This window comes from Lactuca virosa, chromosome 3 (genome assembly GCF_052849685.1).
Source record: "Lactuca virosa cultivar CGN04683 chromosome 3, Lactuca_virosa_CGN04683_v6, whole genome shotgun sequence".
In the NCBI taxonomy this organism is placed as follows: Eukaryota; Viridiplantae; Streptophyta; class Magnoliopsida; order Asterales; family Asteraceae; genus Lactuca; species Lactuca virosa.
The window spans coordinates 83,886,855-83,902,654 of record NC_136428.1 but is presented as its reverse complement, the minus strand read 5'-3'; the positions used below and the strand labels follow the sequence as shown (position 1 = coordinate 83,902,654).

Below are 15,800 nucleotides of genomic sequence, written 5' to 3'. Positions count from 1 at the left end.
AATGATCATGGACAACTATGATTCAAATGAACACATTCAAAATGATTATCTAAACTCTAGTAATTCAACAATAGGTAATAAAGTAACAATCCTTAACACATGGATCTTGCAATCAAACTTGACAAAATCAGTTAAATAAGAATAAACAATCCAAATAATAATTAATCCATAATCTCAAAGATTCATCTAGACACAAAGCAAAGGGTTTTAACACAAAAATCATAAAGTAAACACATATGGAATCACATTGGAATGCTAATCATGATCACAACAACAAAACAAATGATTTTTGGCATGAATCCGATCTCTAATCCTTCAGATCTTCGCTCCATATCAGCTTAATGGCCCTCTGGCTGCCTTCTAGACCGTCAAATCAGCCTCTTTGATGTTTGTAACCATAGGGAATGAATTAGGGTTCAAGATATGTCATTAGGGGTAATTTCCGACTATATGTAAAGCTTTTAACGTCACCACGACATGATTGATAGACACCACATTGTGGTCTTCATGGATATCCCGTATTCTCCAAGTCAGCTCAACGATCGCGAAGTTTCCATTTACCACGTCGTGGCGTTGATCACCATGTCGTGGTGAATAGGAATCAACATTTTCTCAAAACATGAAAGTTATCCAAAATTGTATATAGCTTTCAGAACATTTTGTATCTTGTCAATCGGAGTTACGAGCATCAGATCGGGCCAAAACACTGACGAGGGGTCAAGTTGTCCATCAACATCCTTTTTGCGTCTTCTTAGTTTCTTTCTCCTCCTTTTGTATTCCAGCTCCCATTTCTAGGCTTTTCGCTTCAAGTCCGCTCTAGCAACAAATTATACCTTTAAAATATAAATTAAAACATTTGAAGTACATTTTAGTTCTAAAGAGCACAAAACATAGTATAAAATAATAAGAAATATATATATATATATATATATATATATATATATATATATATATATATGGTTTGGATTATATATGAATTATAACTATTGTGTAAATGTATGACAAATTTTGGGCCATTAGATTAAAAGAGAATGAATTGTTAAGATAATAGTGTCATGATCGTAATTAATTAAAAAAATTAATTCTTTTATATATTAAAACAACCAAGAATGGTAAATTTGACATTTTGTTTAATAATAATTTAGGAAAATGCATATATTAAGGGATTCAAACCAAAAATTTTGGAAAAAAAAGTTCAAAAATCAAAATTTAACAGTACAAATTAACATTTCAAATCAAAATTAACATTTTAATCTTTTGTATTCCGTTCTTCAAAAACCAACTTCAATTATGTGTTCCATTCTTCAAGAATTTGTTTCTGTTTGGTTTTTATTCTTCAAAAATCAATTTCAATTCCGCATTTGATTGTTATACGTTCCATTCAAGAATTACTTTTAATTCCATGTTCCATTCTTCTGTATGAAAAAAAATATTTGAAAACATTATTATATCCAGTACCAAATTCTATAAGAATGTGAGAAAAGAATATGACAAGTTAAGCATAAGCATATTCTACAAGAATATAATCAAATTCTTTAAGAATGAGATAAAAAAATACAATATCTGACAAACAAAATCATTAGATTCTTTAAGAATTATATAAAAATAAAATACCATATCTAACAAACAAAACCACGGAAACAATAATTCTTGTGATCTAAACAAAAATTCAAACATAATGATAATATATATGAAACTACAACATACCAATGTCATACAAGATTATGTAAAGCAACAACATAAATCGTTTTTTTTTCATCGAAAAAACACATCTTTATACAAATCACTTGAACTTTATTTATTACAAAACTCCAAACATAAAATAGTACAATTGGCCATTCTCCGTTTTATATCAGTAAAGTCGTATTCCCTCTTGATTAAAAAACATGCATCTACATCTTTCCCTTTGAAGCCCATGCATTTTTGTTGAATAAGAGACAAATTTGACCTTCATCAAGACCAATATGCCCAATCTTCTTTTTCCTGGATTCTATCCTTTTGAATTTAATATCAAATTCCAAAAATGCTCTTCATCATTGCCATCACTCCAATTTCTGCTATACTTCTTTTTTGTATCATCAAATTTAACCAACGACCATCCTTGCCATAAAGGACTCATCTTTATTATATAAAAAAACCATCATTAGAATAGATTATGTGCATTTTCAATGGGTATCACCCATTTTCATCTAAATTTATTATCAAAACCCACATATACATTATTAAGCTTACTATCGCCCGTATTTGTGAAAATTTTTTATTGCCCCTATTAACTACTCCACAGTGTTTACTACATATTTATGTGATCGGTAAAATATGAAAATTGTCCTAGTTAAAGAACTAAAGATGCTACGCTCAAGCACAATTTTAATTCAAGTATAGTGGATTTGCTATTTATTGACACTGATTAAATAATAAGATGGTTATGATCAGAAAAAGTGCAATGATTTCAAAGTGAAATTAACAATTGTGTGCAGCAAATTCAAAGTGGAAATTCACGATTGTTTCACTTGATATTCTTATTTAACCTACAAACCCAAATTTAAAGAGGAATAATGGATTTTGTACCTTGTAATGACATGCGGGAAGACCTTCTTAATCGGAGACCTTCTGTGTTGAGGACACCTCCCAGAAACAACAATACGTTGTGGGAACCTCCAAAAAACAACAACAAAAATCAATCACAGTTCTATACGGATATATAAAGAATCAACCGTTAGGTGCACCTGCCACATTGTATTCTTCTTTGGTCCGCCGCTGAGAGGATGGCGAGGCAGAGGCATTAGCGATTGGATTGATGGCGGTGAAAGGGTGGAGAAAGGTTGATGGCGGTAAAGATTTGGTCGATTACCGGATACCACAATTATAGGAACTCCTTAATAAGTAATCATAGTTGGGAGTTTATATTTAAATAATGATTGGTTAAGAATTAGTCATACATTCACACAATAATTGGAGTTTATACATGAACCTAACTCTCTCTCTCTCTCTCTCTATATATATATATATATATGTATATATATATATATATATATATATATATATATATATATATATATATATATATAATAGACGTCATCAAGTCTCTTAGCTCGATTAAGTATACTCTCGAAGTCACAAAGATTTTTATGTGATCCTTGAATGGTAGAGATCAGCATAGTTTTTCAATGAACTCATTCATCCAATCATATTAGATTTCAACTTCTAAAGTAGTGTATTCTTATTTTGTAGTATATTGTGTCATTTTGTTTTGGTTGGACCTCATTTCAACTAAATTTACTTTTCATCCCACAATGAAGTCATAATCCAATTATAATTAATAAATATTTATATTTGTTTAGAAATCATAATCTTATGTAGCTCTTTACATGAAGATTTTATTCTAAACTAATTGTCTCATATACATTCTCTTAGTTCTTCTAAAGTACTCTTAAAATGTTCTTATAGTCATCCAGTGACTTAACCATGTATTTAATTGGTATATTATGATATGCTCATAGAATGATCATATACCAAGTCTTATGCATAATATAATGACGTGCACAAAAGTACCTACTAGTTTTAAATTTATAACCTAACAAACTTAACTAGCTAAAATGTACCTAGGCAATGTACCTAGTCGAATTGTAGTGTAGTAAAGTAAATTGGGGTCGAACACATGGAACAAATTTAATTAACTAAAATAATTACTCTAAATGAATCTAAAACCACACAATATTTAAAAAGGTTTTTATCTGATTTTGCAAGTTCAGACAAACTTAAACACTCAACAAAACGGTTGTAATCAATATATTAAAAACACTTTCGTTTGGTTTCGAATCGACCTTTTTCCTATGGTTAGCTCTTACTTATGGATTAATAAAGTTGGTTACCAATTTATATGTAATTAGCAATTTGGTCAAATCTACTAATATTTTTACCAATTCGTTATTAATTATAATTGGGCTATGTATGATTTGTTAAACACAGTTATGGCCACAATTATGTTCTCTAACACAGTTAAATTGTTACTTTTATCACTTAACTAAGATGTGGTCAATCCTAGCTCTAGCAATTTAATGGTCACTAAATCACTAGGTAAACAAGTTCATGTAATTTAATAGTCACTAAACTACACTTAACTTGAATTAAAGCAACAAAGAGAAACACTTTAACATGCTAGGTAAGTTAATCAAACACAAGCTCCAAACCAACTTTAATAAATCCATAAACTAATAAACTAAACCACAGTTATTAAGGGTTCATCTAACTAAACGAAAGTCTACTAAATTAGCTACTCATGGCAGTAATTAAACACAAAAACTCAATAAGAATAAAGCTAAACATGATCAAACCGATTGAATTGATGATGTTTTCTTCTAGATCTCTTCAACTCTTGAGCTCCAGTCGTTTCCTCTTCTTCTAAGGGTTTTCCAAAGGTTTTGTTTTGTAATACTTCTCCAGAAAGTCACCTCCAACTCCCCCAATTCGTCATAATGTTCGGATATATATACTTGCCTAAAATCTAGTCACCACGATGTGGTAAAGGCACCACATCGTGGTCTTCGTGTATATCCCGTATTCTCCAAGTCAGCGCCAAGAATCGCGAAGATTCCATTCACCACGTTGTGGTGGGATCACCAAGTCGTGGTTATCGAGAATCAACATTTTCTCAAAACATGAAAGTTGTCCGAAATTGTGTCTAGTTTTCAGATCATTTTGAATCACATCAATCAGAGTTACGGGTCATGCGATATGGACAGAATACTGACGAGGGGTCAAGCTGTCCATTAACATTCTTTTTGTGTCTTCTTCTTGCCTATGCTCTTCATTCCTGCTTCCAGCTTCCATATTGCTTCCGAGAATGTCTTTTCCGCTGCATAACAGATATTAAACATAATAATTACCTTTTGTTCTATAATAAGCATAAATATAGCTAATAATATTAAGATATGATGTAAAATATATATGTAGATATGCACATATCAAAATACTCCACACTAATATTTTGCTTGCCCCCAAACAAAACTAATTTTTTAAGTCTAACTTTCATCACCAATATCACATAAGACAATCCATTTTGAACTCATCCATTATACCAAGACCTCAATGCGCATTTTGTGTCTAAGGTTCCTAAAAACTTCTGCAATCCTAGCTACTCACAATCCTTATGAACCTTCAACCCTTAGCTTATACCCTTAGCTTATACGACACTCATTTTTGCAACCCTCTGAATCAATCCTCAAAAATCTTTCTTAACCTCAATGTATTTTTGGTTAAGCTATCCATGCATACATAATCTAGAAAAATTACAACTTTTGATACCACAATGGAGCTCTTTGGAATTCTTCACTTTTTTGAATAATTGATCTTTGATTTCTTTGAATTCACCACCTTTTTGTTTGATTTTTGGTATCTTCAACTTTTGAATTTCTTCAAAATTTTTGATCTTTTGATCTTCATACTTTGATAGCTCCAAAATTCTCACAACTCTTTCGTAATTTCTCTTTTTTTTTTTTTTTTTAAATTTCTCACTTTTTTCGCTCAAATCCTACATGTTTAAGAAAGGGAGCTTAACTCCAACCTTTATTGGTTAGAGGCATTAGTCTAAGTGCAATGACTACATAAGCTCTCCTAGATAGATTTCAAGTACAGGCTGCAAAACTTATTATGCCATATAAACTATCAGATTACCTTTCATATCCCATGACTTACCTTTCATATCCCATGACTTTTCACTAAGACTTGGGAAACCACAAATATACTATAACATATGTTGGCTCAATTAAACATTTGAGCTCTCATTGGATCATCACATATAACACTAGCAACTTAAGTTTAAACTATTACTAGATTTAATTTTTAGATTATTATTTCAAATCTATTTCTAATTTTTCAAAATTTTAAATTTTAAATTTTCTAAATTTTCTAGCAATTTACTTTTTCGACCCCCTACCCCACACTTATTACATACAATGCCCTCATTGTATGCATAAAATAAATTAAAAACAAGAAAAAGGAGAAAAATGAATAGACTCCCATGGGTAGTAGTGGCGAGATCGAACTCTAAGACTTGTGTGGAAAGCTTAGACTTCTCTTATAATTGCTGGAAACAATACTTCTGGACCTTCTTCATGTGAATGCAAATGTGTCGGATCGAATGAAATTAAAGAACCATTATTGAAAAATGTGTTGAGCCGCTGCCATGATGTAGGAAAGCAATGCTACGTCGTGGTGTCGAGCAAATGGTCATGAGGGTCGAGCAAAATAATATCGCCACGACGTGGTTTAAGGATGCCACATCGTGGTGTAGTCAGATTCAGTCACAATTAAAATTTTCGCCACGACGTGTTGATGATGTCCACATCATGGTGTCTTCTCAAAGAATCTTCTAAAATTGAAACAGTTGGGCATCGACTCTTTGTAATGTGTAAGACCATTCCCACTCTTCCTTTCAGTAAATATGCTTCAAAATGATTTTCTCTTCATTATGCGGGAACCCCACACTCATCCAAAAACTTGTTCTTCAATTATGATCTTCAAAAATCGCACGACTTCTTCAAATTAAGCTCCTTCACTGCTTCACTTTTGATCAACACTAAAACTAAAACTAAATCAAATAAGAAAAGAAAATGCAAACTCTAAAGACATCGGGTTGTCTCCCGATAAGCGCTTCTTTTTGTTGGAGTCATGAGCCGGACTCCATGCCACCTCACGATGAATCTTTAGGAGTGTCAGACATCAAATGTACTTTCTGTTCCTTCCATTTTCTCTTGTACGCTTGAACTCTTCTAAGATAGGATTTCTTAGAATTCTCCTTCTTAGTTTTTGAATCCCCTTCTTGAAGCTTTCTCTTTACTCCCTTATTCACCATAGGTTCCGATTTTGCCCCGTCTTCAATTTTTAGCTCTATTGAATCAACCTTTCTTTCCAAAGTTAGCGGTTTCAATTCCGAAGTAACCTCATCATCATCACTAGACACTAAGTCTTCTTCACTCTCCTTGCTCACCCAAGATGTTGGAGTTTTGTAGGAAAAAACTTCAAATACACCAGGAATGGATGCTCGTGGCTTTGTACGCTTGACTTGCTGAATTGACTGAATTTCTTCTTCCATTAATTTTTCCAATTCTTCAAGTTCATTCTCTTCATCTATATTAAAAACTTCACCTTGAGCAAAAATTTTCTGAAATCCATCTTCCACTCCAAAGGTAACTTCTTCATCTCCCAACTCTCAAAGTAAGCTTGGACTCACGAATGTCAACCAAGGCTCGAGCAGTATTGAGTAAAGGGCGACCAAGAATGATTGGCATATTGACATCTTCTTTCATATCCAAAACAACAAAATCAATTGGAAAAACAAATTTCCCATTTTTGACCAATATATCCTCCACAATGCCTCGAGGATGAGTCACTGAACGATTAGCCATGTGAATCGTCATTCTTGTAGCCTTCAAATCCAGAAGATTTAGCTTTTGGTAGAACGTATAAGGCATTAAATTTATGCTTGCTCCAGAATCGGCTAAAGCATAAGTCTTCAAATTATTCCCAAATTCACACAGAAGAGTGAGGCGTCAAGGATCCCCCATTTTCTTTGGTATCTCTCCTAATATCACTTTAGAACTTTGGTCACTAAGGATTACCTTGGAATTCATCTCTAAGTGTTGGCGAGTGTCGAGTAAATATTGAAGAAACTTCGCATATTCAGGTACTTGTGTTAAAGACTTAATAAAAGGAGTATTCATAAAAATACGCTTAACTTTCTTCATAAACTTTATATGCTCTTGCTCCAACTGGTGAACTTTGGCTCGAGAAGGAAATTATAAAGGAGGTTGAAAAACTTGAGTACATGTAGAATTTTTCTTTTCAGCTCCACAGCACGTCGTGGAGGTTAAATCGCCACGTCGTGGTCTCGATGATTCTGCCTCAATTTTTTCTTCGACTTTCGACCGCTTTGCTTGTGATTCAGGCTGCTTTGTCTCTTCTTCCAAGGCTTCTAAGAACTCATAAATAGTGTCTTCTTCAGTATCAATGGCCATGAAATGTGATGGTGGTTTCTTGTTAGGAATTGGTGGAGGTAACAGCTTGTTAACCAATGTTGTTAATTGACCAAGTTGGGCTTCAATGTTTTGGATCGATGCTGGATGATTTCTTAATAAAGCTTGATGGTCACTCATCATAGCTTGTTGGTCTTTCATCATTATTCTTTGATCTCTTATTGCCGCATCGGTCTCATTATGGCGTTTTTCAGAAGCCTCGAGAAATCTAGCTAACATAGACTCAAGGTCAACCTTCTTCTCAGGTTGTGGTTGCTCGTTTTGGTAGAAGCCTTGGCTTGTTTGCCTATACTTTTCTTCTTGTATTCATCATATGGCAACCATTCTCTCTTTGGCTTTCTCCAATCTTCATCATATTTGTCTCCACTAGAATAGAGTACCTGAGCCTTTTTGTTCTTGTTCTCATCCAAAGGGCAATCTTTTGTTAAATGTGGACCACTACATCTTTCACAACCCACTAGTTCTTAGTAAACACACATGTTCTATTCATTTTGATATGAAATAATACCTTGTCGTTTTTTTATTAAAATGATGATTGAAACATTGAGATGTTTGCTTTATATCCACAAGTGGATCTCAAGCTTTACACATTTTGTTAGGATAATTGTAACACCTATTCCAGAGTGACTTGTGGAGCTTAAGAAGAAGATAGTCAGAAGAAGGAGAAGATCCAGCAAACCAAGCCCTCACTCTTGAGCTTGACCATCTTGTGGACTGCTGTAGTTCAGTTGGAGTTGTGCGTTGGGACTTATTGGATCTTATCTTGTCAGTTCAGCATTTGCGAGAGGTGAATCTCCTCACCATACCAATGGATATAAGGCACCAAGGCTGGACCATTTTATGATATGTGGTATCCTAGCTGAAGTTGTATTATGTGGCATGTTAGTTGGTATGAGCTAGGAAGCATGCTAGTGGTATATGTGGTATGTTTGTATGGAAGACCATGGGAGAGCCCATGACACCTAGATGTAAGACCATGTGGAGAGCCCATGGCTTTCCTACTAAAAGACCATGGGAGAGCCCATGACACTCAGATGTAAGACCATGTGGAGAGCTCATGGCTTTGCTATTAAAGACCATGGGAGAGCCCATGGCACTTAGGTGTAAGACCATGCGGGGAGCCCATGGCATCCTGGAGTAAGACCCTGGGGACGAGCCCACGACATCCGTATATGTATGTATGCATGGCTTTTGTGGTATATGTAGCTTTTATAGCTAATATGATTATGTGTTTATGTGGATTGTGTGGGGTATGCTCTGGGGAACTCACTAAGCATTAGCTTACGGTTAGTGAATTTGTTTCAGGTACATCCGAGCCTAAGGGCAAGGGAAAGGCTTGATGATGCAGCATACACTCTCTCTCGGGTGCTTTTATGGGACACTCTGATGATTTGAAATAATATTGTTATTGATATGAATTTGAAAACAATTGTATTTGCGATTTTATGGTTTATGGAAAATGTTTTGGCTACTTAAAAATGAATTTTTTTTTTTTGAAAATTGGGTCATTACAAGTTGGTATCAGAGCCTTGGTTTGAGGGATTCGGGCACACTCTCGGGTGTTTCAGGACTGAAACTAAGGAAATGATAAAATTGTTTTCAAAAATAAAACTTAAAAACTTCTTAAACCGGAAAAGAGGAGAGTGTGATGCATGTGATCGGCCAAGACAAGCAAGTAGTTCCCCAATATGTTAGCCATGTTATAGTGATATTTGAGTTATGATAATTGTATGGATCTTGCTATGTGTATGCTTTTAAAATTATATACGGTTAGGAGCTTATAGCCTTAGAATGATTGATTTGGCCTTATTTCCTGTTCCTTGTGTGGTTGTGGTCCTAGGGTAGAATCTCTTATTCGAAAGTCTATTTGATCATTTTCTGTGTATAATTTACATGCATAAAGGCAGCCTATTATGATTGGTCTGATTGATGTGGGTATAGCAAGTCTTAGGATAGCCTAGGATTTGAGCTATGCGGTAGTCTGTGGGATATGATTTGTTTTGGAACGAATTTGAGTTATTAGGTAGAGCCTTGGGAAAGGTACAGGTAGGTGAGGAAGGTAGTATTGGGCCCATACTACTGGAAGCACAGGACATGTACCCGAACCAATGTTAGATCTGGAAGCTCTAAGGAGGACCTGTGTGGGACAATCCCCTCTATGGAAATCCTGATCATTATATTTCGTGGTATTGCAGTACAGTATGGTGGTGACACGATTTGGAGCAGGGGGATCAGGATCTGGATCGGGTTCGGGTTCGGGTGAGACTACCAAGCCCATTGATGAGAGGCTGCGCGAGATCATTGCAGCCGAGGTGACGAGGGGCATCCTTGACGCTACCCTAGTGATTTTTGGGATGGTCAAGGAGGGTATGATGGAGATCATGGAGGAGAGGCTCAGTGCATTCAGAGCCGAGCAGTACTACAAAAACAACCTTTTACGACGCGCAATGTGTGTCGTAAAACGCTCAGACGACACGCAAATATGTGTCAAGGAAGGCCCTATCATAACGAAAGACGACATGCTTTTGCGCGTCGTCTATTTACGACGTGCATTTACGACGCGCAGTTACGGCACGCATTTACGACACGCAATGCGTATCAAGGAAGGCCCTGTCATAAAGGAAGACAACACGCATTTGCGTGTTGTTACCTTACGACACGCGTTTAGGACACACATTGTGTATCATTAAAGCCCATGTCATAAATGAAGATGACACGCATTTGCGTGTCATAATTTTAAATGTTGTAAAAAAATATATATTTTTGATAGAATTACTAATTTTCAAATTAAACAACAGATTGAAATTATCATAATACAAAATAAAATACCATACATAAGAACGATAATTTATTTCAAAAAAATATCATATGTCAAATACAAATAATCATTCCAATACTATTTATTATAAAAAAATAAAACACAACATCAAAAGGAACTCGTGAGTAAGTTCTCCTTTGGTAGTCTCCATGGATGTGTTATGCCTTGCAACTTCACCCATCACATAAGGAGCATCAATTCCATAGACACATTCAAGTACCTCTTCAGAGCATCGACAAGAAAAACATTGAGTTTTGGCTTTTAGAAGTTACATATTGCTATAAGAAGTTACATATTGTTGTTATCAGTAAAAAAAATTACATTGCCCATATTGATAAAAAAAAGGAGTAAAGTGTGTTGCTATTTTGAGAAAAAAAATGAAGAAACATAAAACTAGTACCTGTTGATGACCTGTCATTCGAGTTTTGGGACGCTTGTCTTTAGAAGGTTACCAGAGGAACATAGTGAAATTATCACTACCTGACACTAACCTCTTAGGACTTTCAGCCTTCATCTTATTGTATCTCTCTAAAGATGCCTCTTATATATATATATATATATATATATATATATATATATATATATATATATATATATATATATATATATATATATATATGTATATTCAATTCTCATACCAATAAATGAGTACTAAAAACACACACACAAAAAACATCAATTTACTTCTTCGTCTCTTCTAGAGATGAATGCTGTTTACTGGAGATGAATACTGTTTACGCGACGACATGGAAATCTGAGGTGTACTGGTACCCAGGATATACCAGTTATCCATTTCTTGTGGCCCTGAACTTTTATGTATTAGTGTAAGATGAGAGCATATAAAGTAATCAAATAACAAGATTGACAGATGGATAAAGTGAGCATATAATTATAGTAAGTAGATTGCCAGAAGCTTTTCCTGTCCATGGGTCCCAGATTTGGATTTCTCCAGACTTGCTTCCACTTAATAGATGTTTTCCATCTGGTGACCATGCAACACAGAGAACCCAATTCTTGTGCCCTGAATAGATATGTAAAAATATAACAATTTGTTTGGATTTTGTGATTATGAAGTTATGATAACAACCATCATATTCACTACATGGAACTTGAGTTTGTAAATGTTCTTTTTGTCTCTTTAAAGAAAGTAAACTTGTTATGCTGGCTTCTAACCTGTACTGGTGAACATAGGCGTTTAGATTAACACATAAGAAAGTCTATTTACTTTTAGTAAACTCCCAAAAAGGTAATGACTTTTCATTTAGCTGGACCAAAATTCTTTATAAATTCATGACATATACATAAAATTATAAATTTATATTACAAAAATTAAAACAAAATAAAGATTTTACCAAAGTTTCTGCCATATTCTTGCTGCGAACCTTTTAAACTCAATGAATAACACTTAAAGCTTCAAGAACAAGGGAAGCACCTTCAAAGTGAATTCACATCAGCACTCTTCATCAGATCCATATATTTTAAAATTTAAGAACAGGGGAAGTACCTTCAAATGATTTGGCAAAAATCCAAAGAAACTTACACTTATAAATTCAAGAATAGGGGAAGTACCTTCAAATGATGTTTGAGTAACAAATAAATATGAAAAGTGAAGGTTAAAGCCCTTTTCATCAGATCCATATAACAATCCTGAAACTGAAAAATCAAAAGCTTTAAAAATGAAATAGATATGTAAGCTGTAAAGATAAACAAAAACAAAAAATGAAAAACGCAGGATACAAATTAAGGATACGAACAAAAATAATTAAAAAGAAACCTTATCCCCTATATGCGTTTATGGTGGTGGTCGTACTGCCTTATTGAATATCAACAAAAATTTAAATTTGAACTGATCATGGATATTTTTTTTATAGGGAATACCCCAAACTCTCAAGAGTGTGTAATAGATGGTGGGACCTATGCTTACACAAATAATACTATGGAAGCAATAACATGCTTAGATAATAGAAAAAAGGGTAAAAAACCATGTCACCTAAATTAGAGGTCCATCATCATCTTTATTGGAAGAAGATGAACTAGCAGATATCTTTTCTTCTGTTGGTAATCCACCACCAACCCTTGGGCTAGAAATTAAATCAAGGTTACTTATGCCTGTTCTCTTCCAAATCTCCTGGATAGTTAGCATCTTGAAGATACCTGGCCTGAAATGTTGAAAAAGGAAAACCACCAGACAACTGATCCAATAGAACAACAACAACCAGAAAGTAGGCTTTTGTATGTTAGTTCCCAAGTTTGACCAAAATGCCCTTTAGTAAAAAGTTTATATAACCATCTTCTGATGATAAAAGATCCAAGTACCGTCCATACCATTCATGATCGAAGTCAAAAATTTACAAACATACAAACTAAATCTCTTTCAACTATGCACTTGACTAAAATACCCCTGCATCAGAACCTGCAAAATCAGAACCCAAAAGTACATTGTTACCTCTTTCACGTCATGCATATTAAAAGATGTAATGTTACATGTATTACATTGATATATGCATACAATAAATTATCAATACAAATGTCATACTACAAACATTCAGCTTGCTATGAAAACCTTGACAAATACTAAGATAATCTCACGAAAACCAATTCTTACTTTGATATGCATGTGTTTTCTTTGAACAAATGTTTGCACTTATAGATCACATACATCATTCTAGTGCCTTGCTATTACAGTCAATCCTTAACAGTAACTGACATGATAGGCAAAAGAAACCTACTGATAAACATAGCAGAATATGCTTTATGAAAACATACACATGAACATGGAAGTTTAAAAATCCATTCTAGGATCCGATACCACCAGTCACCAACAAAAAATTCAGAGAAACTTTTAAAAATCTATACCTAATAGAAGCTTAACAGTGAGAAGACGGTCTGATTCACCTGTCGTTCAATGAAATGATTCAAACACAAGCCCTAATTTTAAAAGACGATAGCTATACTAAAAAAAAGAGAGTCAATTAGAATCCAAGCATGAAGTGTTAATTTGAAGCAGGAGATGAATAAATAAATCATGACCTCTAGCCTTCAATTCAACTGGACAAAATATGTAGCCAATGGGGAAAGTCGGTGACATGAGGAGGTGGCGGCAAAGGGATATGTACAGGTGGCGAGCAGCTTCATCCAACATTGTTGTGATCATTGTCTAAGGAGGAAAAGTAGACTTCTAGACTGAAGGGCAAATATTTTCAATTAAATAGAAATAGGGTATTAAGAATTGGGAATGGGAAGTATATAGCTAACAGTCGATGTGGGGAGAAAGAAGATGATGGCGTCAAGAAGCAAGATTAGGGAAAAGAAGGATACGAAGGGAAAGAGAAGATGTGGGGTTTCAAATTTTTGGGGATTTCCTTTCCCTCTAAACGCTACACGAGAAGATGCTCTGCTACAATGGTTGATTTTAACCTAGATACAGTAAGAAATTAGAACACGTCAAAGGAGTAGGGGGTCGATTTTTTTCATTGCCAAAACCTAAGTGTTATGAGAGAGATTATGAGAGGTGAAAGATTAGTCTGGTTTTTAGGGTAATGAATAAGGCTGTGGTTTGTTGGTGGCGGCGGGGGAGAAGAAGATAGCTCTAACGAAGGTCAGTGGTTATGTCTAGGGTTAGAGAGAGAGAGGATGGAGAGAATGGCTCTGTGCGATTTTACGAGAGATAAGGCAATCCATAGGAGAGAGTGTAGAAGCGGGGTATTCAAAATTTTAGAATTTTAGAGGATCCCTCTTAAAAATGCGCGTTTAGTTAAAAAAATATAAAGCGACATTTGTAGATGACACACACTTAAAATAAGCGCCCTTTGTGTTTTTAATTTTGTTTTGTTTGACACTAATTTTAGGGCACACATAAATGCGTGTCCTTTATCCTTCAAATTTTGGAAAACTGACATTAATTTTTAGGGCACGCACAAATGCGTGTCCTCTATCAGTGTGTGTCATTATTTGTACGTCGTAAAAGGCTGTTTTTCTAGTAGTGGAGATTGTTGCAGGCAAGGTCAGGCCCCGAACTCCCTCATTCCGGGAGTTCAAGGCGTGTAGGGATCCAGAGTTTTTCGGGGTCAGGGACCCCATTGTTAGCCGACGCTGGGTGGCGGACATAGATGTGACAACCCGAAAATGTCTATCTGGTAAAGTGAACCAATTCAATCAAAAGTCAGACTTGTTTCTGCTATCTTTTAGCATTGTTAGGGGTCTGTTTGAGTGTTGTAAGCCTAATACACTTAAGGATTGGGTGTAGGGGTGTGTCAGCTTAAGTTCATTGAGTTGCATTCAAGCTGGAAACTCCATCATAAGGAGTTTACGGCCGCAAACTAGAGTTTACGGCCGTAAACTCTTGGTGGCCGTGAACTCCTCATGATAAGTATAGATTTCCTTTATTTCTTCATCATTCTTCACATCTTCAAGGCTGAAACTCATTTCTCTCTCAAGTATCATCAAGAACACTTCCATTTCTCTTCATTTTTTTTAAGTAACTCTTTCATTATTAGTTGATATCCTTCTTGATCTAGTGAAACCCTATGATTTCATCCGTGAATTCATCTCTTTTGGGGGTTAGATCTTCAAATCACCAAGAACACCAAGAACACCTACTTGTTCTTGGGTCGTGAACACCCTAAGGACCTCCAAAGTTTGAGTATACCTTCTATTATCTAGTTATCCATAAGAAACACTTGATTCCTAGCCATGACACAACCAATTAGTGAATAATCCTCAAGAGTTTACGGCCGTAAACTCATCTCCCTTGGCCGTAAACTCATCTCCCTTGGCCGTAAACTCAAGTGTGGTCGTGAACACACCTTCCTTTGGTCGTAAACTCCCTTTAGTCAATCACATGTGATTGTAACACTTCATTTCAAGTGTTTCCTAGTCCCTAAGGATGTTTCCCTTCATATTAGTGGTGTTAAACACTAATAATATACATATATGTATCAATATATGTC

At 34.9% G+C, this 15,800-nt stretch overlaps 1 long non-coding RNA gene across 1 annotated transcript; it reads right to left on the bottom strand.

Annotated features, from left to right (window-relative positions):
* Nucleotides 1-1,873: 1,873 nt before the first annotated feature.
* On the bottom strand, nt 1,874-2,793 carry LOC145162437 (uncharacterized). Its single transcript, XR_013739112.1, has 3 exons — nt 2,727-2,793; nt 2,569-2,655; nt 1,874-2,119 (listed from the first exon to the last, which is right to left on the bottom strand). It is a non-coding gene; the product is annotated as an uncharacterized LOC145162437 (long non-coding RNA).
* Nucleotides 2,794-15,800: the final 13,007 nt, after the last annotated feature.